We start from the raw sequence: 23,310 nt of genomic DNA on the forward strand, positions 1-23,310 counted from the left end.
CCCATGGGGCACAGGGTCAAGACTGATTTGCATATAGCTGGGTTCAAACTGGAAAGGCATGGTGAGCAAAAAAAGGATGGATTTAGGCCCAGATCTCTGTACTGGGGTGAATGTATGACATTGTTCTGCATTCTGTCCATCACCTGTTGTTTTGCATTTGTCACCCCGAGTGGGACGGGTATGCTCAGACGTGAGTCCCGTGCTCTCCATGCCACTGGAATCAAGCTATCCAGGCTGAAGAGGGCTGAAAGCCCGAAACCGGTCCTTGGATGCTTGTTTCCAGTCCAGGGAGGACCTGGCTTAGCAGTTCGGGCTGGACTGTTCCCATGGGGCACAGGGTCAAGACTGATTTGCATATAGCTGGGTTCAAACTGGAAAGGCATGGTGAGCAAAAAACGATGGATTTAGGCCCAGATCTCTGTACTGGGGTGAATGTATGACATTGTTCTGCATTCTGTCCATCACCTGTTGTTTTGCATTTGTCACCCCGAGTAGGACGGGTATGCTCAGACGTGAGTCCCGTGCTCTCCATGCCACTGGAATCAAGCTATCCAGGCTGAAGAGGGCTGAAAGCCCGAAACCGGTCCTTGGATGCTTGTTTCCAGTCCAGGGAGGACCTGGCTTAGCAGTTCGGGCTGGACTGTTCCCATGGGGCACAGATTCAAGACTGATTTGCATATAGCTGGGTTCAAACTGGAAAGGCATGGTGAGCAAAAAAACGATGGATTTAGGCCCAGATCTCTGTACTGGGGTGAATGTATGACATTGTTCTGCATTCTGTCCATCACCTGTTGTTTTGCATTTGTCACCCCGAGTGGGACGGGTATGCTCAGACGTGAGTCCCGTGCTCTCCATGGCACTGGAATCAAGCTATTCAGGCTGAAGCGGGCTGAAAGCCCGAAACCGGTCCTTGGATGCTTGTTTCCAGTCCAGGGAGGACCTGGCTTAGCAGTTCGGGCTGGACTGTTCCCATGGGGCACAGGGTCAAGACTGATTTGCATATAGCTGGGTTCGAACTGGAAAGGCATGGTGAGCAAAAAAACGATGTTTTTAGGCCCAGATCTCTGTACAGGGGTGAATGTATGACATTGTTCTGCATTCTGTCCATCACCTGTTGTTTTGCATTTGTCACCCCGAGTGGGACGGGTATGCTCAGACGTGAGTCTTGTGCTCTCCATGCCACTGGAATCAAGCTATCCAGGCTGAAGAGGGCTGAAAGCCCAAAACCAGTCCTTGGATGCTTGTTTCCAGTCCAGGGAGGACCTGGCTTAGCAGTTCGGGCGGACTGTTCCCATGGGGCACAGGGTCAAGACTGATTTGCATATAGCTGGTTTCAAACTGGAAAGGCATGGTGAGCAAAAAAACGATGGATTTAGGCCCAGATCTCTGTACTGGGGTGAATTTATGACATTGTTCTGCATTCTGTCCATCACCTGTTGTTTTGCATGTGTCACCCCGAGTGGGACGGGTATGCACAGACGTGAGTCCCGTGCTCTCCATGCCACTGGAATCAAGCTATTCAGGCTGAAGAGGGCTGAAAGCACGAAACCGGTCCTTGGATGCTTCTTTCCAGTCCAGGGAGGACCTGGCTTAGCAGTTCGGGCTGGACTGTTCCCATGGGGCACAGGGTCAAGACTGATTTGCATATAGCTGGGTTCGAACTGGAAAGGCATGGTGAGCAAAAAAACGATGTTTTTAGGCCCAGATCTCTGTACAGGGGTGAATGTATGACATTGTTCTGCATTCTGTCCATCACCTGTTGTTTTGCATGTGTCACCCCGAGTGGGACGGGTATGCTCAGACGTGAGTCCCGTGCTCTCCATGTCACTGGAATCAAGCTATCCAGGCTGAAGAGGGCTGAAAGCCCGAAACCGGTCCTTGGATGCTTGTTTCCAGTCCAGGGAGGACCTGGATTAGCAGTTCGGGCTGGACTGTTCCCATGGGGCACAGGGTCAAGACTGATTTGCATATAGCTGGGTTCAAACTGGAAAGGCATGGTGAGCAAAAAAACGATGAATTTAGGCCCAGATCTCTGTACTGGGGTGAATGTATGACATTGTTCTGCATTCTGTCCATCACCTGTTGTTTTGCATTTGTCACCCCGAGTGGGACGGGTATGCACAGACGTGAGTCCCGTGCTCTCCATGCCACTGGAATCAAGCTATTCAGGCTGAAGAGGGCTGAAAGCCCGAAACCGGTCCTTGGATGCTTGTTTCCAGTCCAGGGAGTACCTGGCTTAGCAGTTCGGGCTGGACTGTTCCCATGGGGCACAGGGTCAAGACTGATTTGCATATAGCTGGGTTCAAACTGGAAAGGCATGGTGAGCAAAAAAACGATGTTTTTAGGCCCAGATCTCTGTACAGGGGTGAATGTATGACATTGTTCTGCATTCTGTCCATCACCTGTTGTTTTGCATTTGTCACCCCGAGTGGGACGGGTATGCTCAGACGTGAGTCCCGTGCTCTCCATGCCACTGGAATGAAGCTATCCAGGCTGAAGAGGGCTGAAAGCCCGAAACCGGTCCTTGGATGCTTGTTTCCAGTCCAGGGAGGACCTGGCTTGGCAGTTCGGGCTGGACTGTTCCCACTGGGCACAGGGTCAAGACTGATTTGCGTATAGCTGGGTTCAAACTGGAAAGGCATGGTGAGCAAAAAAACGATGGATTTAGGCCCAGATCTCTGTACTGGGGTGAATGTATGACATTGTTCTGCATTCTGTCCATCACCTGTTGTTTTGCATTTGTCACCTCGAGTGGGACGGGTATGCTCAGACGTGAGTCCTGTACTCTCCATGCCACTTGAATGAAGCTAGCCAGGCTGAAGAGGGCTGAAAGCCCGAAACCGGTCCTTGGATGCTTGTTTCTAGTCCAGGGAGGACCTGGCTTAGCAGTTCGGGCTGGACTGTTCCCATGGGGCACAGGGTCAAGACTGATTTGCATATAGCTGGGTTCAAACTGGAAAGGCATGGTGAGCAAAAAAACGATGGATTTAGGCCCAGATCTCTGTACTGGGGAGAATGTTTGACATTGTTCTGCATTCTGTCCATCACCTGTTGTTTTGCATTTGTCACCCCGAGTGGGACGGGTATGCTCAGACGTGAGTCCCGTGCTCTCCATGACACTGGAATCAAGCTATCCAGGCTGAAGAGGGCTGATAGCCCGAAACCGGTCCTTGGATGCTTGTTTCCAGTACAGGGAGGACCTGGCTTAGCAGTTCGGGCTGGACTGTTCCCATGGGGCACAGGGTCAAGACTGATTTGCATATAGCTGGGTTCAAACTGGAAAGGCATGGTGAGCAAAAAAAACGATGGATTTAGGCCCAGATCTCTGTACTGGGGTGAATGTATGACATTGTTCTGCATTCTGTCCATCACCTGTTGTTTTGCATTTGTCACCCCGAGTGTGACGGGTATGCACAGACGTGAGTCCCGTGCTGGCCATGCCACTGGAATCAAGCTATTCAGGCTGAAGAGGGCTGAAAGCCCGAAACCGGTCCTTGGATGCTTGTTTCCAGTCCAGGGAGGACCTGGCTTAGCAGTTCGGGCTGGACTGTTCCCATGGGGCACAGGGTCAAGACTGATTTGCATATAGCTGGGTTCAAACTGGAAAGGCATGGTGAGCAAAAAAACAATGTTTTTAGGCCCAGATCTCTGTACAGGGGTGAATGTATGACATTGTTCTGCATTCTGTCCATCACCTGTTGTTTTGCATTTGTCACCCCGAGTGGGACGGGTATGCTCAGACGTGAGTCCCGTGCTCTCCATGCCACTGGAATCAAGCTATCCAGGCTGAAGAGGGCTGAAAGCCCGAAACCGGTCCTTAGATGCTTGTTTCCAGTCCAGGGAGGACCTGGCTTAGCAGTTCGGGCTGGACTGTTCCCACTGGGCACAGGGTCAAGACTGATTTGCGTATAGCTGGGTTCAAACTGGAAAGGCATGGTGAGCAAAAAAACGATGGATTTAGGCCCAGATCTCTGTACTGGGGTGAATGTATGACATTGTTCTGCATTCTGTCCATCACCTGTTGTTTTGCATTTGTCACCTCGAGTGGGACGGGTATGCTCAGACGTGAGTCCTGTACTCTCCATGCCACTGGAATCAAGCTATCCAGGCTTAAGAGGGCTGAAAGCCCGAAACCGGTCCTTGGATGCTTGTTTCCAGTCCAGGGAGGACCTGGCTTAGCAGTTCGGGCTGGACTGTTCCCATGGGGCACAGGGTCAAGACTGATTTGCATATAGCTGGGTTCAAACTGGAAAGGCATGGTGAGCAAAAAAACGATGGATTTAGGCCCAGATCTCTGTACTGGGGTAAATGTTTGACATTGTTCTGCATTCTGTCCATCACCTGTTGTTTTGCATTTGTCACCCCGAGTGGGACGGGTATGCTCAGACGTGAGTCCCGTGCTCTCCATGCCACTGGAATCAAGCTATCCAGGCTGAAGAGGGCTGAAAGCCCGAAACCGGTCCTTGGATGCTTGTTTCCAGTACAGGGAGGACCTGGCTTAGCAGTTCGGGCTGGACTGTTCCCATGGGGCACAGGGTCAAGACTGATTTGCATATAGCTGGGTTCAAACTGGAAAGGCATGGTGAGCAAAAAAACGATGGATTTAGGCCCAGATCTCTGTACTGGGGTGAATGTATGACATTGTTCTGCATTCTGTCCATCACCTGTTGTTTTGCATTTGTCACCCCGAGTGGGACGGGTATGCTCAGACGTGAGTCCCGTGCTCTCCATGCCACTGGAATCAAGCTATCCAGGCTGAAGAGGGCTGAAAGCCCGAAACCGGTCCTTGGATGCTTGTTTCCAGTCCAGGGAGGACCTGGCTTAGCAGTTCGGGCTGGACTGTTCCCATGGGGCACAGGGTCAAGACTGATTTGCATATAGCTGGGTTCAAACTGGAAAGGCATGGTGAGCAAAAAAAGGATGGATTTAGGCCCAGATCTCTGTACTGGGGTGAATGTATGACATTGTTCTGCATTCTGTCCATCACCTGTTGTTTTGCATTTGTCACCCCGAGTGGGACGGGTATGCTCAGACGTGAGTCCAGTGCTCTCCATGCCACTGGAATCAAGCTATCCAGGCTGAAGAGGGCTGAAAGCCCGAAACCGGTCCTTGGATGCTTGTTTCCAGTCCAGGGAGGACCTGGCTTAGCAGTTCGGGCTGGACTGTTCCCATGGGGCACAGATTCAAGACTGATTTGCATATAGCTGGGTTCAAACTGGAATGGCATGGTGAGCAAAAAAACGATGGATTTAGGCCCGGATCTCTGTACTGGGGTGAATGTATGACATTGTTCTGCATTCTGTCCTTCACCTGTTGTTTTGCGTTTGTCACCCCGAGTGGGACGGGTATGCTCAGACGTGAGTCCCGTGCTCTCCATGGCACTGGAATCAAGCTATTCAGGCTGAAGCGGGCTGAAAGCCCGAAACCGGTCCTTGGATGCTTGTTTCCAGTCCAGGGAGGACCTGGCTTAGCAGTTCGGGCTGGACTGTTCCCATGGGGCACAGGGTCAAGACTGATTTGCATATAGCTGGGTTCGAACTGGAACGGCATGGTGAGCAAAAAAACGATGTTTTTAGGCCCAGATCTCTGTACAGGGGTGAATGTATGACATTGTTCTGCATTCTGTCCATCACCTGTTGTTTTGCATTTGTCACCCCGAGTGGGACGGGTACGCTCAGACGTGAGTCCTGTGCTCTCCATGCCACTGGAATCAAGCTATCCAGGCTGAAGAGGGCTGAAAGCCCGAAACCGGTCCTTGGATGCTTGTTTCCAATCCAGGGAGGACCTGGCTTAGCAGTTCGGGCGGACTGTTCCCATGGGGCACAGGGTCAAGACTGATTTGCATATAGCTGGGTTCGAACTGGAAAGGCATGGTGAGCAAAAAACGATGGATTTAGGCCCAGATCTCTGTACTGGGGTGAATGTATGACATTGTTCTGCATTCTGTCCATCACCTGTTGTTTTGCATGTGTGCCCCCGAGTGGGACGGGTATGCACAGACGTGAGTCCCGTGCTCTCCATGCCACTGGAATCAAGCTATTCAGTCTGAAGAGGGCTGAAAGCCCGAAACCGGTCCTTGGATGCTTGTTTCCAGTCCAGGGAGGACCTGGCTTAGCAGTTCGGGCTGGACTGTTCCCATGGGGCACAGGGTCAAGACTGATTTGCATATAGCTGGGTTCGAACTGGAAAGGCATGGTGAGCAAAAAAACGATGTTTTTAGGCCCAGATCTCTGTACAGGGATGAATGTATGACATTGTTCTGCATTCTGTCCATCACCTGTTGTTTTGCATGTGTCACCCCGAGTGGGACGGGTATGCTCAGACGTGAGTCCCGTGCTCTCCATGTCACTGGAATCAAGCTATCCAGGCTGAAGAGGGCTGAAAGCCCGAAACCGGTCCTTGGATGCTTGTTTCCAGTCCAGGGAGGACCTGGATTAGCAGTTTGGGGTGGACTGTTCCCATGGGGCACAGGGTCAAGACTGATTTGCATATAGCTGGGTTCAAACTGGAAAGGCATGGTAAGCAAAAAAACGATGGATTTAGGCCCAGATCTCTGTACTGGGGTGAATGTATGACATTGTTCTGCATTCTGTCCATCACCTGTTGTTTTGCATTTGTTACCCCGAGTGGGACGGGTATGTACAGACGTGAGTCCCGTGCTCTCCATGCCACTGGAATCAAGCTATTCAGGCTGAAGAGGGCTGAAAGCCCGAAACCGGTCCTTGGATGCTTGTTTCCAGTCCAGGGAGGACCTGGCTTAGCAGTTCGGGCTGGACTGTTCCCATGGGGCACAGGGTCAAGACTGATTTGCATATAGCTGGGTTCAAACTGGAAAGGCATGGTGAGCAAAAAAACGATGTTTTTTGGCCCAGATCTCTGTACAGGGGTGAATGTATGACATTGTTCTGCATTCTGTCCATCACCTGTTGTTTTGCATTTGTCACCCCGAGTGGGACGGGTATGCTCAGACGTGAGTCCCGTGCTCTCCATGCCACTGGAATGAAGCTATCCAGGCTGAAGAGGGCTGAAAGCCCGAAACCGGTCCTTGGATGCTTGTTTCCAGTCCAGGGAGGACCTGGCTTGGCAGTTCGGGCTGGACTGTTCCCACTGGGCACAGGGTCAAGACTGATTTGCGTATAGCTGGGTTCAAACTGGAAAGGCATGGTGAGCAAAAAAACGATGGATTTCGGCCCAGATCTCTGTACTGGGGTGAATGTATGACATTGTTCTGCATTCTGTCCATCACCTGTTGTTTTGCATTTGTCACCTCGAGTGGGATTGGTATGCTCAGACGTGAGTCCTGTACTCTCCATGCCACTGGAATCAAGCTATCCAGGCTGAAGAGGGCTGAAAGCCCGGAACCGGTCCTTGGATGCTTGTTTCTAGTCCAGGGAGGACCTGGCTTAGCAGTTCGTGCTGGACTGTTCCCATGGGGCACAGGGTCAAGACTGATTTGCATATAGCTGGGTTCAAACTGGAAAGGCATGGTGAGCAAAAAAACGATGTTTTTAGGCCCAGATCTCTGTACAGGGGTGAATGTATGACATTGTTCTGCATTCTGTCCATCACCTGTTGTTTTGCATTTGTCACCCCGAGTGGGACGGGTATGCTCAGACGTGAGTCCTGTGCTCTCCATGCCACTGGAATCAAGCTATCCAGGCTGAAGAGGGCTGAAAGCCCGAAACCGGTCCTTGGATGCTTGTTTCCAGTCCAGGGAGGACCTGGCTTAGCAGTTCGGGCGGACTGTTCCCATGGGGCACAGGGTCAAGACTGATTTGCATATAGCTGGGTTCAAACTGGAAAGGCATGGTGAGCAAAAAAACGATGGATTTAGGCCCAGATCTCTGTACTGGGGTGAATTTATGACATTGTTCTGCATTCTGTCCATCACCTGTTGTTTTGCATGTGTCACCCCGAGTGGGACGGGTATGCACAGACGTGAGTCCCGTGCTCTCCATGCCACTGGAATCAAGCTATTCAGGCTGAAGAGGGCTGAAAGCCCGAAACCGGTCCTTGGATGCTTGTTTCCAGTCCAGGGAGGACCTGGCTTAGCAGTTCGGGCTGGACTGTTCCCATGGGGCACAGGGTCAAGACTGATTTGCATATAGCTGGGTACGAACTGGAAAGGCACGGTGAGCAAAAAAACGATGTTTTTAGGCCCAGATCTCTGTACAGGGGTGAATGTATGACATTGTTCTGCATTCTGTCCATCACCTGTTGTTTTGCATGTGTCACCCCGAGTGGGACGGGTATGCTCAGACATGAGTCCCGTGCTCTCCATGTCACTGGAATCAAGCTATCCAGGCTGAAGAGGGCTGAAAGCCCGAAACCGGTCCTTGGATGCTTGTTTCCAGTCCAGGGAGGACCTGGATTAGCAGTTCGGGCTGGACTGTTCCCATGGGGCACAGGGTCAAGACTGATTTGCATATAGCTGGGTTCAAACTGGAAAGGCATGGTGAGCAAAAAAACGATGGATTTAGGCCCAGATCTCTGTACTGGGGTGAATGTATGACATTGTTCTGCATTCTGTCCATCACCTGTTGTTTTGCATTGGTCACCCCGAGTGGGACGGGTATGCACAGACGTGAGTCCCGTGCTCTCCATGCCACTGGAATCAAGCTATTCAGGCTGAAGAGGGCTGAAAGCCGAAACCGGTCCTTGGATGCTTGTTTCCAGTCCAGGGAGGACCTGGCTTAGCAGTTCGGGCTGGACTGTTCCCATGGGGCACAGGGTCAAGACTGATTTGCATATAGCTGGGTTCAAACTGGAAAGGCATGGTGAGAAAAAAAACGATGTTTTTAGGCCCAGATCTCTGTACAGGGGTGAATGTATGACATTGTTCTGCATTCTGTCCATCACCTGTTGTTTTGCATTTGTCACCCCGAGTGGGACGGGTATGCTCAGACGTGAGTCCCATGCTCTCCATGCCACTGGAATGAAGCTATCCAGGCTGAAGAGGGCTGAAAGCCCGAAACCGGTCCTTGGATGCTTGTTTCCAGTCCAGGGAGGACCTGGCTTGGCAGTTCGGGCTGGACTGTTCCCACTGGGCACAGGGTCAAGACTGATTTGCGTATAGCTGGGTTCAAACTGGAAAGGCATGGTGAGCAAAAAAACGATGGATTTAGGCCCAGATCTCTGTACTGGGGTGAATGTATGACATTGTTCTGCATTCTGTCCATCACCTGTTGTTTTGCATTTGTCACCTCGAGTGGGACGGGTATGCTCAGACGTGAGTCCTGTACTCTCCATGCCACTGGAATCAAGCTAGCCAGGCTGAAGAGGGCTGAAAGCCCGAAACCGGTCCTTGGATGCTTGTTTCTAGTCCAGGGAGGACCTGGCTTAGCAGTTCGGGCTGGACTGTTCCCATGGGGCACAGGGTCAAGACTGATTTGCATATAGCTGGGTTCAAACTGGAAAGGCATGGTGAGCAAAAAAACGATGGATTTAGGCCCAGATCTCTTTACTGGGGTGAATGTTTGACATTGTTCTGCATTCTGTCCATCACCTGTTGTTTTGCATTTGTCACCCCGAGTGGGACGGGTATGCTCAGACGTGAGTCCCGTGCTCTCCATGCCACTGGAATCAAGCTATCCAGGCTGAAGAGGGCTGAAAGCCCGAAACCGGTCCTTGGATGCTTGTTTCCAGTACAGGGAGGACCTGGCTTAGCAGTTCGGGCTGGACTGTTCCCATGGGGCACAGGGTCAAGACTGATTTGCATATAGCTGGGTTCAAACTGGAAAGGCATGGTGAGCAAAAAAACGATGGATTTAGGCCCAGATCTCTGTACTGGGGTGAATGTATGACATTGTTCTGCATTCTGTCCATCACCTGTTGTTTTGCATTTGTCACCCCGAGTGGGACGGGTATGCTCAGACGTGAGTCCCGTGCTCTCCATGCCACTGGAATCAAGCTATCCAGGCTGAAGAGGGCTGAAAGCCCGAAACCGGTCCTTGGATGCTTGTTTCCAGTCCAGGGAGGACCTGGCTTAGCAGTTCGGGCTGGACTGTTCCCATGGGGCACAGGGTCAAGACTGATTTGCATATAGCTGGGTTCAAACTGGAAAGGCATGGTGAGCAAAAAAAGGATGGATTTAGGCCCAGATCTCTGTACTGGGGTGAATGTATGACATTGTTCTGCATTCTGTCCATCACCTGTTGTTTTGCATTTGTCACCCCGAGTGGGACGGGTATGCTCAGACGTGAGTCCCGTGCTCTCCATGCCACTGGAATCAAGCTATCCAGGCTGAAGAGGGCTGAAAGCCCGAAACCGGTCCTTGGATGCTTGTTTCCAGTCCAGGGAGGACCTGGCTTAGCAGTTCGGGCTGGACTGTTCCCATGGGGCACAGATTCAAGACTGATTTGCATATAGCTGGGTTCAAACTGGAAAGGCATGGTGAGCAAAAAAAGGATGGATTTACGCCCAGATCTCTGCACTGGGGTGAATGTATGACATTGTTCTGCATTCTGTCCATCACCTGTTGTTTTGCATTTGTCACCCCGAGTGGGACGGGTATGCACAGACGTGAGTCCCGTGCTCTCCATGCCACTGGAATCAAGCTATTCAGGCTGAAGAGGGCTGAAAGCCCGAAACCGGTCCTTGGATGCTTGTTTCCAGTCCAGGGAGGACCTGGCTTAGCAGTTCGGGCTGGACTGTTCCCATGGGGCACAGGGTCAAGACTGATTTGCATATAGCTGGGTTCGTACTGGAAAGGCATGGTGAGCAAAAAAACGATGTTTTTAGGCCCAGATCTCTGTACAGGGGTGAATGTATGACATTGTTCTGCATTCTGTCCATCACCTGTTGTTTTGCATTTGTCACCCCGAGTGGGACTGGTATGCTCAGACCTGAGTCCCGTGCTCTCCATGTCACTGGAATCAAGCTATCCAGGCTGAAGAGGGCTGAAAGCCCGAAACCGGTCCTTGGATGCTTGTTTCCAGTCCAGGGAGGACCTGGATTAGCAGTTCGGGCTGGACTGTTCCCATGGGGCACAGGGTCAAGACTGATTTGCATATAGCTGGGTTCAAACTGGAAAGGCATGGTGAGCAAAAAAAACGATGGATTTAGGCCCAGATCTCTGTACTGGGGTGAATGTATGACATTGTTCTGCATTCTGTCCATCACCTGTTGTTTTGCATTTGTCACCCCGAGTGGGACGGGTATGCACAGACGTGAGTCCCGTGCTCTCCATGCCACTGGAATCAAGCTATTCAGGCTGAAGAGGGCTGAAAGCCCGAAACCGGTCCTTGGATGCTTGTTTCCAGTCCAGGGAGGACCTGGCTTAGCAGTTCGGGCTGGACTGTTCCCATGGGGCACAGGGTCAAGACTGATTTGCATATAGCTGGGTTCAAACTGGAAAGGCATGGTGAGCAAAAAAACGATGTTTTTAGGCCCATATCTCTGTACAGGGGTGAATGTATGACATTGTTCTGCATTCTGTCCATCACCTGTTGTTTTGCATTTGTCACCCCGAGTGGGACGGGTATGCTCAGACGTGATTCCCGTGCTCTCCATGCCACTGGAATCAAGCTATCCAGGCTGAAGAGGGCTGAAAGCCCGAAACCGGTCCTTAGATGCTTGTTTCCAGTCCAGGGAGGACCTGGCTTAGCAGTTCGGGCTGGACTGTTCCCACTGGGCACAGGGTCAAGACTGATTTGCGTATAGCTGGGTTCAAACTGGAAAGGCATGGTGAGCAAAAAAAACGATGGATTTAGGCCCAGATCTCTGTACTGGGGTGAATGTTTGACATTGTTCTGCATTCTGTCCATCCCCTGTTGTTTTGCATTTGTCACCCCGAGTGGGACGGGTATGCTCAGACGTGAGTCCCGTGCTCTCCATGCCACTGGAATCAAGCTATCCAGGCTGAAGAGGGCTGAAAGCCCGAAACCGGTCCTTGGATGCTTGTTTCCAGTCCAGGGAGGACCTGGCTTAGCAGTTCGGGCTGGACTGTTTCCATGGGGCACAGGGTCAAGACTGATTTGCATATAGCTGGGTTCAAACTGGAAAGGCATGGTGAGCAAAAAAAGGATGGATTTAGGCCCAGATCTCTGTACTGGGGTGAATGTATGACATTGTTCTGCATTCTGTCCATCACCTGTTGTTTTGCATTTGTCACCCCGAGTGGGACGGGTATCCTCAGACGTGAGTCCCGTGCTCTCCATGCCACTGGAATCAAGCTATCCAGGCTGAAGAGGGCTGAAAGCCCGAAACCGGTCCTTGGATGCTTGTTTCCAGTCCAGGGAGGACCTGGCTTAGCAGTTCGGGCTGGACTGTTCCCATGGGGCACAGATTCAAGACTGATTTGCATATAGCTGGGTTCAAACTGGAAAGGCATGGTGAGCAAAAAAACGATGGATTTAGGCCCGGATCTCTGTACTGGGGTGAATGTATGACATTGTTCTGCATTCTGTCCATCACCTGTTGTTTTGCATTTGTCACCCCGAGTGGGACGGGTATGCTCAGACGTGAGTCCCGTGCTCTCCATGGCACTGGAATCAAGCTATTCAGGCTGAAGCGGGCTGAAAGCCCGAAACCGGTCCTTGGATGCTTGTATCCAGTCCAGGGAGGACCTGGCTTAGCAGTTCGGGCTGGACTGTTCCCATGGGGCACAGGGTCAAGACTGATTTGCATATAGCTGGGTTCGAACTGGAAAGGCATGGTGAGCAAAAAAACGATGTTTTTAGGCCCAGATCTCTGTACAGGGGTGAATGTATGACATTGTTCTGCATTCTGTCCATCACCTGTTGTTTTGCATTTGTCACCCCGAGTGGGACGGGTACGCTCAGACGTGAGTCCTGTGCTCTCCATGCCACTGGAATCAAGCTATCCAGGCTGAAGAGGGCTGAAAGCCCTAAACCGGTCCTTGGATGCTTGTTTCCAGTCCAGGGAGGACCTGGCTTAGCAGTTCGGGCTGGACTGTTCCCATGGGGCACAGGGTCAAGACTGATTTGCATATAGCTGGGTTCGAACTGGAAAGGCATGGTGAGCAAAAAAACGATGTTTTTAGGCCCAGATCTCTGTACAGGGGTGAATGTATGACATTGTTCTGCATTCTGTCCATCACCTGTTGTTTTGCATGTGTCACCCCGAGTGGGACGGGTATGCTCAGACGTGAGTCCCGTGCTCTCCATGTCACTGGAATCAAGCTATCCAGGCTGAAGAGGGCTGAAAGCCCGAAACCGGTCCTTGGATGCTTGTTTCCAGTCCAGGGAGGACCTGGATTAGCAGTTCGGGCTGGACTGTTCCCATGGGGCACAGATTCAAGACTGATTTGCATATAGCTGGGTTCAAACTGGAAAGGCGCGGTGAGCAAAAAAACGATGGATTTAGGCCCAGATCTCTGTACTGGGGTGAATGTATGACATTGTTCTGCATTCTGTCCATCACCTGTTGTTTTGCATTTGTCAGCCCGAGTGGGACGGGTATGCACAGACGTGAGTCCCGTGCTCTCCATGCCACTGGAATCAAGCTATTCAGGCTGAAGAGGGCTGAAAGCCCGAAACCGGTCCTTGGATGCTTGTTTCCAGTCCAGGGAGGACCTGGCTTAGCAGTTCGGGCTGGACTGTTCCCATGGGGCACAGGGTCAAGACTGATTTGCATATAGCTGGGTTCAAACTGGAAAGGCATGGTGAGCAAAAAAACGATGTTTTTAGTCCCAGATCTCTGTACAGGGGTGAATGTATGACATTGTTCTGCATTCTGTCCATCACCTGTTGTTTTGCATTTGTCACCCCGAGTGGGACGGGTATGCTCAGACGTGAGTCCCGTGCTCTCCATGCCACTGGAATCAAGCTATCCAGGCTGAAGAGGGCTGAAAGCCCGAAACCGGTCCTTGGATGCTTGTTTCCAGTCCAGGGAGGACCTGGCTTAGCAGTTCGGGCTGGACTGTTCCCATGGGGCACAGATTCAAGACTGATTTGCATATAGCTGGGTTCAAACTGGAAAGGCATGGTGAGCAAAAAAACGATGGATTTAGGCCCGGATCTCTGTACTGGGGTGAATGTATGACATTGTTCTGCATTCTGTCCATCACCTGTTGTTTTGCATTTGTCAGCCCGAGTGGGACGGGTATGCACAGACGTGAGTCCCGTGCTCTCCATGCCACTGTAATCAAGCTATTCAGGCTGAAGAGGGCTGAAAGCCCGAAACCGGTCCTTGGATGCTTGTTTCCAGTCCAGGGAGGACCTGGCTTAGCAGTTCGGGCTGGACTGTTCCCATGGGGCACAGGGTCAAGACTGATTTGCATATAGCTGGGTTCAAACTGGAAAGGCATGGTGAGCAAAAAAACGATGTTTTTAGTCCCAGATCTCTGTACACGGGTGAATGTATGACATTGTTCTGCATTCTGTCCATCACCTGTTGTTTTGCATTTGTCACCCCGAGTGGGACGGGTATGCTCAGACGTGAGTCCCGTGCTCTCCATGCCACTGGAATCAAGCTATCCAGGCTGAAGAGGGCTGATAGCCCGAAACTGGTCCTTGGATGCTTGTTTCCAGTACAGGGAGGACCTGGCTTAGCAGTTCGGGCTGGACTGTTCCCATGGGGCACAGGGTCAAGACTGATTTGCATACAGCTGGGTTCAAACTGGAAAGGCATGGTGAGTAAGCATGGGCGTAAAATCTGTTCCGCTCGCGGATTTTGCGGATTTTCGGTAAATTCGCAATCCGCGAACTCTCGCGAACTTACCGAAAATTCGTAAATCCGTGCGAAGCGGATTTTTTTGCTTGGTCGCACTTGCCAACTAGAATACTATACAATTTCGCGGGAGTAAACACTTGCGAAAACGTAGATGCGGCGGGCAGCGACAATCTCGCAATTGCGAGATTGCAAAATTTGCAATTTCGCACAAGAAATCCACCAGCAGGCAGCATAAACCTTGAAAATTATGATTTTTATCAGAATAACTCCTCAGGTTGACATTTGCCTGCACTTTTTTTTGCAAGGAGTCCTTTTGGGGGGGGGTGGGAGGAAGGAAGTGCCCCACAGTCTCCAACTTCCTGTTCCTGTCCAGCAGGCTCCTCTCAGTGCTTTCTTCATGTGCTGGTCACTTTGCTTTGGATCTTGACCTGGAAGCACTCGGCAGGTGCAAAAGTTCAATCATATCATTAGTAACCATTCCCTGTAGTGCCTGGAAGGATTACTTTTTGTGGATGCTGCTGGATATTTGGATTTTTGCAAAACTGAAAGCACTCAGCAGGTGCAAAAGTTCAATCTTATCATTAGTAACCATTCCCTGTTGTGCTTCCTGAGGGGCCCCTTCAGAGTTCAGTTGCCGACTTGCAACTATTCTATGACCCTGCTCTGACCCTCACAGCAGCCTCAGAGAAAGCAATTACAGATAAGGAAGCAGGTTCCAGCCAGGAAGTTCAAATTCAGTAACACATTAATCAGCCCCTAATTCATTTATGTCAGTTGAGGCAGGGCAGGTGTGCTTTTCCACCCATAATCTACAGTGATGAACTAGAGGGTGGCATGGGTGAGCCAGGGTGTGGCATGGGTGAGCCAGAGGGTGGCAGTGGTGAAACAGAGGGTGGCAGTGGTGAAACAGAGGGTGCTGTGATGAACCAGATGTAGAAACAACATGTTCGCGACCGTTGCTACCCGAAAAGTGAGTTCGCGTTTGCGAACTGGTACAAAATCCTCGCGAACTGGCAGAAATCCTTGCGAACACAAAAAAAATGTAAAAATCCGCAAATTCGCGAGAGTTCGCGGATTTTGCAGATTGCGAATCCGTAAATACGCAATTTCGCGGATTGCCAATTCGCAAAATCCGCCCATGCTTAATGGTGAGCAAAAAAACGATGGATTTAGGCCCAGATCTCTGTACTGGGGTGAATGTATGACATTGTTCTGCATTCTGTCCATCACCTGTTGTTTTGCATTTGTCACCCCGAGTAGGACGGGTATGCTCAGACGTGAGTCCCGTGCTCTCCATGCCACTGGAATCAAGCTATTCAGGCTGAAGAGGGCTGAAAGCCCGAAACCGGTCCTTGGATGCTTGTTTCCAGTCCAGGGAGGACCTGGCTTAGCAGTTCGGGCTGGACTGTTCCCATGGGGCACAGGGTCAAGACTGATTTGCATACAGCTGGGTTCAAACTGGAAAGGCATGGTGAGCAAAAAAACGATGGATTTAGGCCCAGATCTCTGTACTGGGGTGAATGTATGACATTGTTCTGCATTCTGTCCATCACCTGTTGTTTTGCATTTGTTACCCCGAGTAGGACGGGTATGCTCAGACGTGAGTCCCGTGCTCTCCATGCCACTGGAATCAAGCTATTCAGGCTGAAGAGGGCTGAAAGCCCGAAACCGGTCCTTGGATGCTTGTTTCCAGTCCAGGGAGGACCTGGCTTAGCAGTTCGGGCTGGACTGTTCCCATGGGGCACAGGGTCAAGACTGATTTGCATATAGCTGGGTTCAAACTGGAAAGGCATGGTGAGCAAAAAAACGATGTTTTTAGGCCCAGATCTCTGTACAGGGGTGAATGTATGACATTGTTCTGCATTCTGTCCATCACCTGTTGTTTTGCATTTGTCACCCCGAGTGGGACGGGTATGCTCAGACGTGAGTCCCGTGCTCTCCATGCCACTGGAATGAAGCTATCCAGGCTGAAGAGGGCTGAAAGCCCGAAACCGGTCCTTGGATGCTTGTTTCCAGTCCAGGGAGGACCTGGCTTGGCAGTTCGGGCTGGACTGTTCCCACTGGGCACAGGGTCAAGACTGATTTGCGTATAGCTGGGTTCAAACTGGAAAGGCATGGTGAGCAAAAAAACGATGGATTTAGGCCCAGATCTCTGTACTGGGGTGAATGTATGACATTGTTCTGCATTCTGTCCATCACCTGTTGTTTTGCATTTGTCACCCCGAGTGGGACGGGTTTGCTCAGACGTGAGTCCCGTGCTCTCCATGCCACTGGAATCAAGCTATCCAGGCTGAAGAGGGCTGAAAGCCCGAAACCGGTCCTTGGATGCTTGTTTCCAGTCCAGGGAGGACCTGGCTTAGCAGTTCGGGCTGGACTGTTCCCATGGGGCACAGATTCAAGACTGATTTGCATATAGCTGGGTTCAAACTGGAAAGGCATGGTGAGCAAAAAAACTATGGATTTAGGCCCAGATCTCTGTACTGGGGTGAATGTATGACATTGTTCTGCATTCTGACATCACCTGTTGTTTTGCATTTGTCACCCTGAGTGGGACGGGTATGCTCAGACGTGAGTCCCGTGCTCTCCATGGCACTGGAATCAAGCTATTCAGGCTGAAGCGGGCTGAAAGCCCGAAACCGGTCCTTGGATGCTTGTTTCCAGTCCAGGGAGGACCTGGCTTAGCAGTTCGGGCTGGACTGTTCCCATGGGGCACAGGGTCAAGACTGATTTGCATATAGCTGGGTTCGAACTGGAAAGGCATGGTGAGCAAAAAAACGATGTTTTTAGGCCCAGATCTCTGTACAGGGGTGAATGTATGACATTGTTCTGCATTCTGTCCATCACCTGTTGTTTTGCATTTGTCACCCCGAGTGGGACGGGTATGCTCAGACGTGAGTCCTGTGCTCTCCATGCCACTGGAATCAAGCTATCCAGGCTGAAGAGGGCTGAAAGCCCGAAACCGGTCCTTGGATGCTTGTTTCCAGTCCAGGGAGGACCTGGCTTAGCAGTTCGGGCGGACTGTTCCCATGGGGCACAGGGTCAAGACTGATTTGCATATAGCTGGGTTCAAACTGGAAAGGCATGGTGAGCAAAAAAATGATGGATTTAGGCCCAGATCTCTGTACTGGGGTGAATTTATGACATTGTTCTGCATTCTGTCCATCACCTGTTGTTTTGCATGTGTCACCCCGAGTGGGACGGGTATGCACAGACAGGGAGTCCCGTGCTCTCCATGCCACTGGAATCAAGCTATTCAGGCTGAAGAGGGCTGAAAGCCCGAAACCGGTCCTTGGATGCTTGTTTCCAGTCCAGGGAGGACCTGGCTTAGCAGTTCGGGCTGGACTGTTCCCATGGGGCACAGGGTCAAGACTGATTTGCATATAGCTGGGTTCGAACTGGAAAGGCATGGTGAGCAAAAAAACGATGTTTTTAGGCCCAGATCTCTGTACAGGGGTGAATGTATGACATTGTTCTGCATTCTGTCCATCACCTGTTGTTTTGCATGTGTCACCCCGAGTGGGACGGGTATGCTCAGACGTGAGTCCCGTGCTCTCCATGTCACTGGAATCAAGCTATCTAGGCTGAAGAGGGCTGAAAGCCCGAAACCGGTCCTTGGATGCTTGTTTCCAGTCCAGGGAGGACCTGGATTAGCAGTTCGGGCTGGACTGTTCCCATGGGGCACAGGGCCAAGACTGATTTGCATATAGCTGGGTTCAAACTGGAAAGGCATGGTGAGCAAAAAAACGATGGATTTAGGCCCAGATCTCTGTACTGGGGTGAATGTATGACATTGTTCTGCATTCTGTCCATCACCTGTTGTTTTGCATTTGTCACCCCGAGTGGGACGGGTATGCACAGACGTGAGTCCCGTGCTCTCCATGCCACTGGAATCAAGCTATTCAGGCTGAAGAGGGCTGAAAGCCCGAAACCGGTCCTTGGATGCTTGTTTCCAGTCCAGGGAGGACCTGGCTTAGCAGTTCGGGCTGGACTGTTCCCATGGGGCACAGGGTCAAGACTGATTTGCATACAGCTGGGTTCAAACTGGAAAGGCATGGTGAGCAAAAAAACGATGGATTTAGGCCCAGATCTCTGTACTGGGGTGAATGTATGACATTGTTCTGCATTCTGTCCATCACCTGTTGTTTTGCATTTGTTACCCCGAGTAGGACGGGTATGCTCAGACGTGAGTCCCGTGCTCTCCATGCCACTGGAATCAAGCTATTCAGGCTGAAGAGGGCTGAAAGCCCGAAACCGGTCCTTGGATGCTTGTTTCCAGTCCAGGGAGGACCTGGCTTGGCAGTTCGGGCTGGACTGTTCCCATGGGGCACAGGGTCAAGACTGATTTGCATATAGCTGGGTTCAAACTGGAAAGGCATGGTGAGCAAAAAAACGATGTTTTTAGGCCCAGATCTCTGTACTGGGGTGAATGTATGACATTGTTCTGCATTCTGTCCATCACCTGTTGTTTTGCATTTGTCACCCCGAGTGGGACGGGTATGCTCAGACGTGAGTCCCGTGCTCTCCATGCCACTGGAATGAAGCTATCCAGGCTGAAGAGGGCTGAAAGCCCGAAACCGGTCCTTGGATGCTTGTTTCCAGTCCAGGGAGGACCTGGCTTGGCAGTTCGGGCTGGACTGTTCCCACTGGGCACAGGGTCAAGACTGATTTGCATATAGCTGGGTTCAAACTGGAAAGGCATGGTGAGCAACAAAACGATGGATTTAGGCCCGGATCTCTGTACTGGGGTGAATGTATGACATTGTTCTGCATTCTGTCCATCACCTGTTGTTTTGCATGTGTCACCCCGAGTGGGACGGGTATGCACAGACGTGAGTCCCGTGCTCTCCATGCCACCGGAATCAAGCTATTCAGGCTGAAGAGGGCTGAAAGCCCGAAACCGGTCCTTGGATGCTTGTTTCCAGTCCAGGGAGGACCTGGCTTAGCAGTTCGGGCTGGACTGTTCCCATGGGGCACAGGGTCAAGACTGATTTGCATATAGCTGGGTTCGAACTGGAAAGGCATGGTGAGCAAAAAAACGATGTTTTTAGTCCCAGATCTCTGTACAGGGGTGAATGTATGACATTGTTCTGCATTCTGTCCATCACCTGTTGTTTTGCATTTGTCACCCCGAGTGGGACGGGTATGCTCAGACGTGAGTCCCGTGCTCTCCATGCCACTGGAATCAAGCTATCCAGGCTGAAGAGGGCTGATAGCCCGAAACCGGTCCTTGGAGGCTTGTTTCCAGTACAGGGAGGACCTGGCTTAGCAGTTCGGGCTGGACTGTTCCCATGGGGCACAGGGTCAAGACTGATTTGCATATAGCTGGGTTCAAACTGGAAAGGCATGGTGAGCAAAAAAACAATGGATTTAGGCCCAGATCTCTGTACTGGGGTGAATGTATGACATTGTTCTGCATTCTGTCCATCACCTGTTGTTTTGCATTTGTCACCCCGAGTGGGACGGGTATGCACAGACGTGAGTCCCGTGCTCTCCATGCCACTGGAATCAAGCTATTCAGGCTGAAGAGGGCTGAAAGCCCGAAACCGGTCCTTGGATGCTTGTTTCCAGTCCAGGGAGGACCTGGCTTAGCAGTTCGGGCTGGACTGTTCCCATGGGGCACAGGGTCAAGACTGATTTGCATATAGCTGGGTTCAAACTGGAAAGGCATGGTGAGCAAAAAAACTATGTTTTTAGGCCCAGATCTCTGTACAGGGGTGAATGTATGACATTGTTCTGCATTCTGTCCATCACCTGTTGTTTTGCATTTGTCACCCCGAGTGGGACGGGTATGCTCAGACGTGAGTCCCGTGCTCTCCATGCCACTGGAATGAAGCTATCCAGGCTGAAGAGGGCTGAAAGCCCGAAACCGGTCCTTGGATGCTTGTTTCCAGTCCAGGGAGGACCTGGCTTGGCAGTTCGGGCTGGACTGTTCCCACTGGGCACAGGGTCAAGACTGATTTGCGTATAGCTGGGTTCAAACTGGAAAGGCATGGTGAGCAAAAAAACGATGGATTTAGGCCCAGATCTCTGTACTGGGGTGAATGTATGACATTGTTCTGCATTCTGTCCATCACCTGTTGTTTTGCATTTGTCACCCCGAGTGGGACGGGTATGCTCAGACGTGAGTCCCGTGCTCTCCATGCCACTGGAATCAAGCTATCCAGGCTGAAGAGGGCTGAAAGCCCGAAACCGGTCCTTGGATGCTTGTTTCCAGTCCAGGGAGGACCTGGCTTAGCAGTTCGGGCTGGACTGTTCCCATGGGGCACAGATTCAAGACTGATTTGCATATAGCTGGGTTCAAACTGGAAAGGCATGGTGAGCAACAAAACGATGGATTTAGGCCCGGATCTCTGTACTGGGGTGAATGTATGACATTGTTCTGCATTCTGTCCATCACCTGTTGTTTTGCATTTGTCAGCCCGAGTGGGACGGGTATGCACAGACGTGAGTCCCGTGCTCTCCATGCCACTGGAATCAAGCTATTGAGGCTGAAGAGGGCTGAAAGCCCGAAACCGGTCCTTGGATGCTTGTTTCCAGTCCAGGGAGGACCTGGCTTAGCAGTTCGGGCTGGACTGTTCCCATGGGGCACAGGTTCAAGACTGATTTGCATATAGCTGGGTTCAAACTGGAAAGGCATGGTGAGCAAAAAAACGATGTTTTTAGTCCCAGATCTCTGTACAGGGGTGAATGTATGACATTGTTCTGCATTCTGTCCATCACCTGTTGTTTTGCATTTGTCACCCCGAGTGGGACGGGTATGCTCAGACGTGAGTCCCGTGCTCTCCATGCCACTGGAATCAAGCTATCCAGGCTGAAGAGGGCTGATAGCCCGAAACCGGTCCTTGGAGGCTTGTTTCCAGTACAGGGAGGACCTGGCTTAGCAGTTCGGGCTGGACTGTTCCCATGGGGCACAGGGTCAAGACTGATTTGCATATAGCTGGGTTCAAACTGGAAAGGCATGGTGAGCAAAAAAACGATGGCTTTAGGCCCAGATCTCTGTACTGGGGTGAATGTATGACATTGTTCTGCATTCTGTCCATCACCTGTTGTTTTGCATTTGTCACCCCGAGTAGGACGGGTATGCTCAGACGTGAGTCCCGTGCTCTCCATGCCACTGGAATCAAGCTATCCAGGCTGAAGAGGGCTGAAAGCCCGAAACCGGTCCTTGGATGCTTGTTTCCAGTCCAGGGGGGACCTGGCTTAGCAGTTCGGGCTGGACTGTTCCCATGGGGCACAGGGTCAAGACTGATTTGCATATAGCTGGGTTCAAACTGGAAAAGCATGGTGAGCAAAAAAACGATGTTTTTAGGCCCAGATCTCTGTACAGGGGTGAATGTATGACATTGTTCTGCATTCTGTCCATCACCTGTTATTTTGCATTTGTCACCCCGAGTGGGACGGGTATGCTCAGACGTGAGTCCCGTGCTCTCCATGCCACTGGAATCAAGCTATCCAGGCTGAAGAGGGCTGAAAGCCCGAAACCGGTCCTTGGATGCTTGTTTCCAGTCCAGGGAGGACCTGGCTTAGCAGTTCGGGCTGGACTGTTCCCACGGGGAACAGGGTCAAGACTGATTTGCATATAGCTGGGTTCAAACTGTAAAGGCATGGTGAGCAAAAAAACGATGGATTTAGGCCCAGATCTCTGTACTGGGGTGAATGTATGACATTGTTCTGCATTCTGTCCATCACCTGTTGTTTTGCATTTGTCACCCCGAGTGGGACGGGTATGCTCAGACGTGAGTCCCGTGCTCTCCATGCCACTGGAATCAAGCTATCCAGGCTGAAGAGGGCTGAAAGCCCGAAACCGGTCCTTGGATGCTTGTTTCCAGTCCAGGGGGGACCTGGCTTAGCAGTTCGGGCTGGACTGTTCCCATGGGGCACAGGGTCAAGACTGATTTGCATATAGCTGGGTTCAAACTGGAAAAGCATGGTGAGCAAAAAAACGATGTTTTTAGGCCCAGATCTCTGTACAGGGGTGAATGTATGACATTGTTCTGCATTCTGTCCATCACCTGTTATTTTGCATTTGTCACCCCGAGTGGGACGGGTATGCTCAGACGTGAGTCCCGTGCTCTCCATGCCACTGGAATCAAGCTATCCAGGCTGAAGAGGGCTGAAAGCCCGAAACCGGTCCTTGGATGCTTGTTTCCAGTCCAGGGAGGACCTGGCTTAGCAGTTCGGGCTGGACTGTTCCCACGGGGAACAGGGTCAAGACTGATTTGCATATAGCTGGGTTCAAACTGTAAAGGCATGGTGAGCAAAAAAACGATGGATTTAGGCCCAGATCTCTGTACTGGGGTGAATGTATGACATTGTTCTGCATTCTGTCCATCACCTGTTGTTTTGCATTTGTCACCCCGAGTGGGACGGGTATGCTCAGACGTGAGTCCCGTGCTCTCCATGCCACTGGAATCAAGCTATCCAGGCTGAAGAGGGCTGAAAGCCCGAAACCGGTCCTTGGATGCTTGTTTCCAGTCCAGGGAGGACCTGGCTTAGCAGTTCGGGCTGGACTGTTCCCATGGGGCACAGGGTCAAGACTGATTTGCATATAGCTGGGTACACACTGGAAAGGCATGGTGAGCAAAAAAACGATGGATTTAGGCCCAGATCTCTGCACTGGGGTGAATGTTTGACATTGTTCTGCATTCTGTCCATCACCTGTTGTTTTGCATTTGT

This window comes from Lissotriton helveticus, chromosome 6 (genome assembly GCF_964261635.1).
Source record: "Lissotriton helveticus chromosome 6, aLisHel1.1, whole genome shotgun sequence".
Classification (NCBI taxonomy): domain Eukaryota; kingdom Metazoa; phylum Chordata; class Amphibia; order Caudata; family Salamandridae; genus Lissotriton; species Lissotriton helveticus.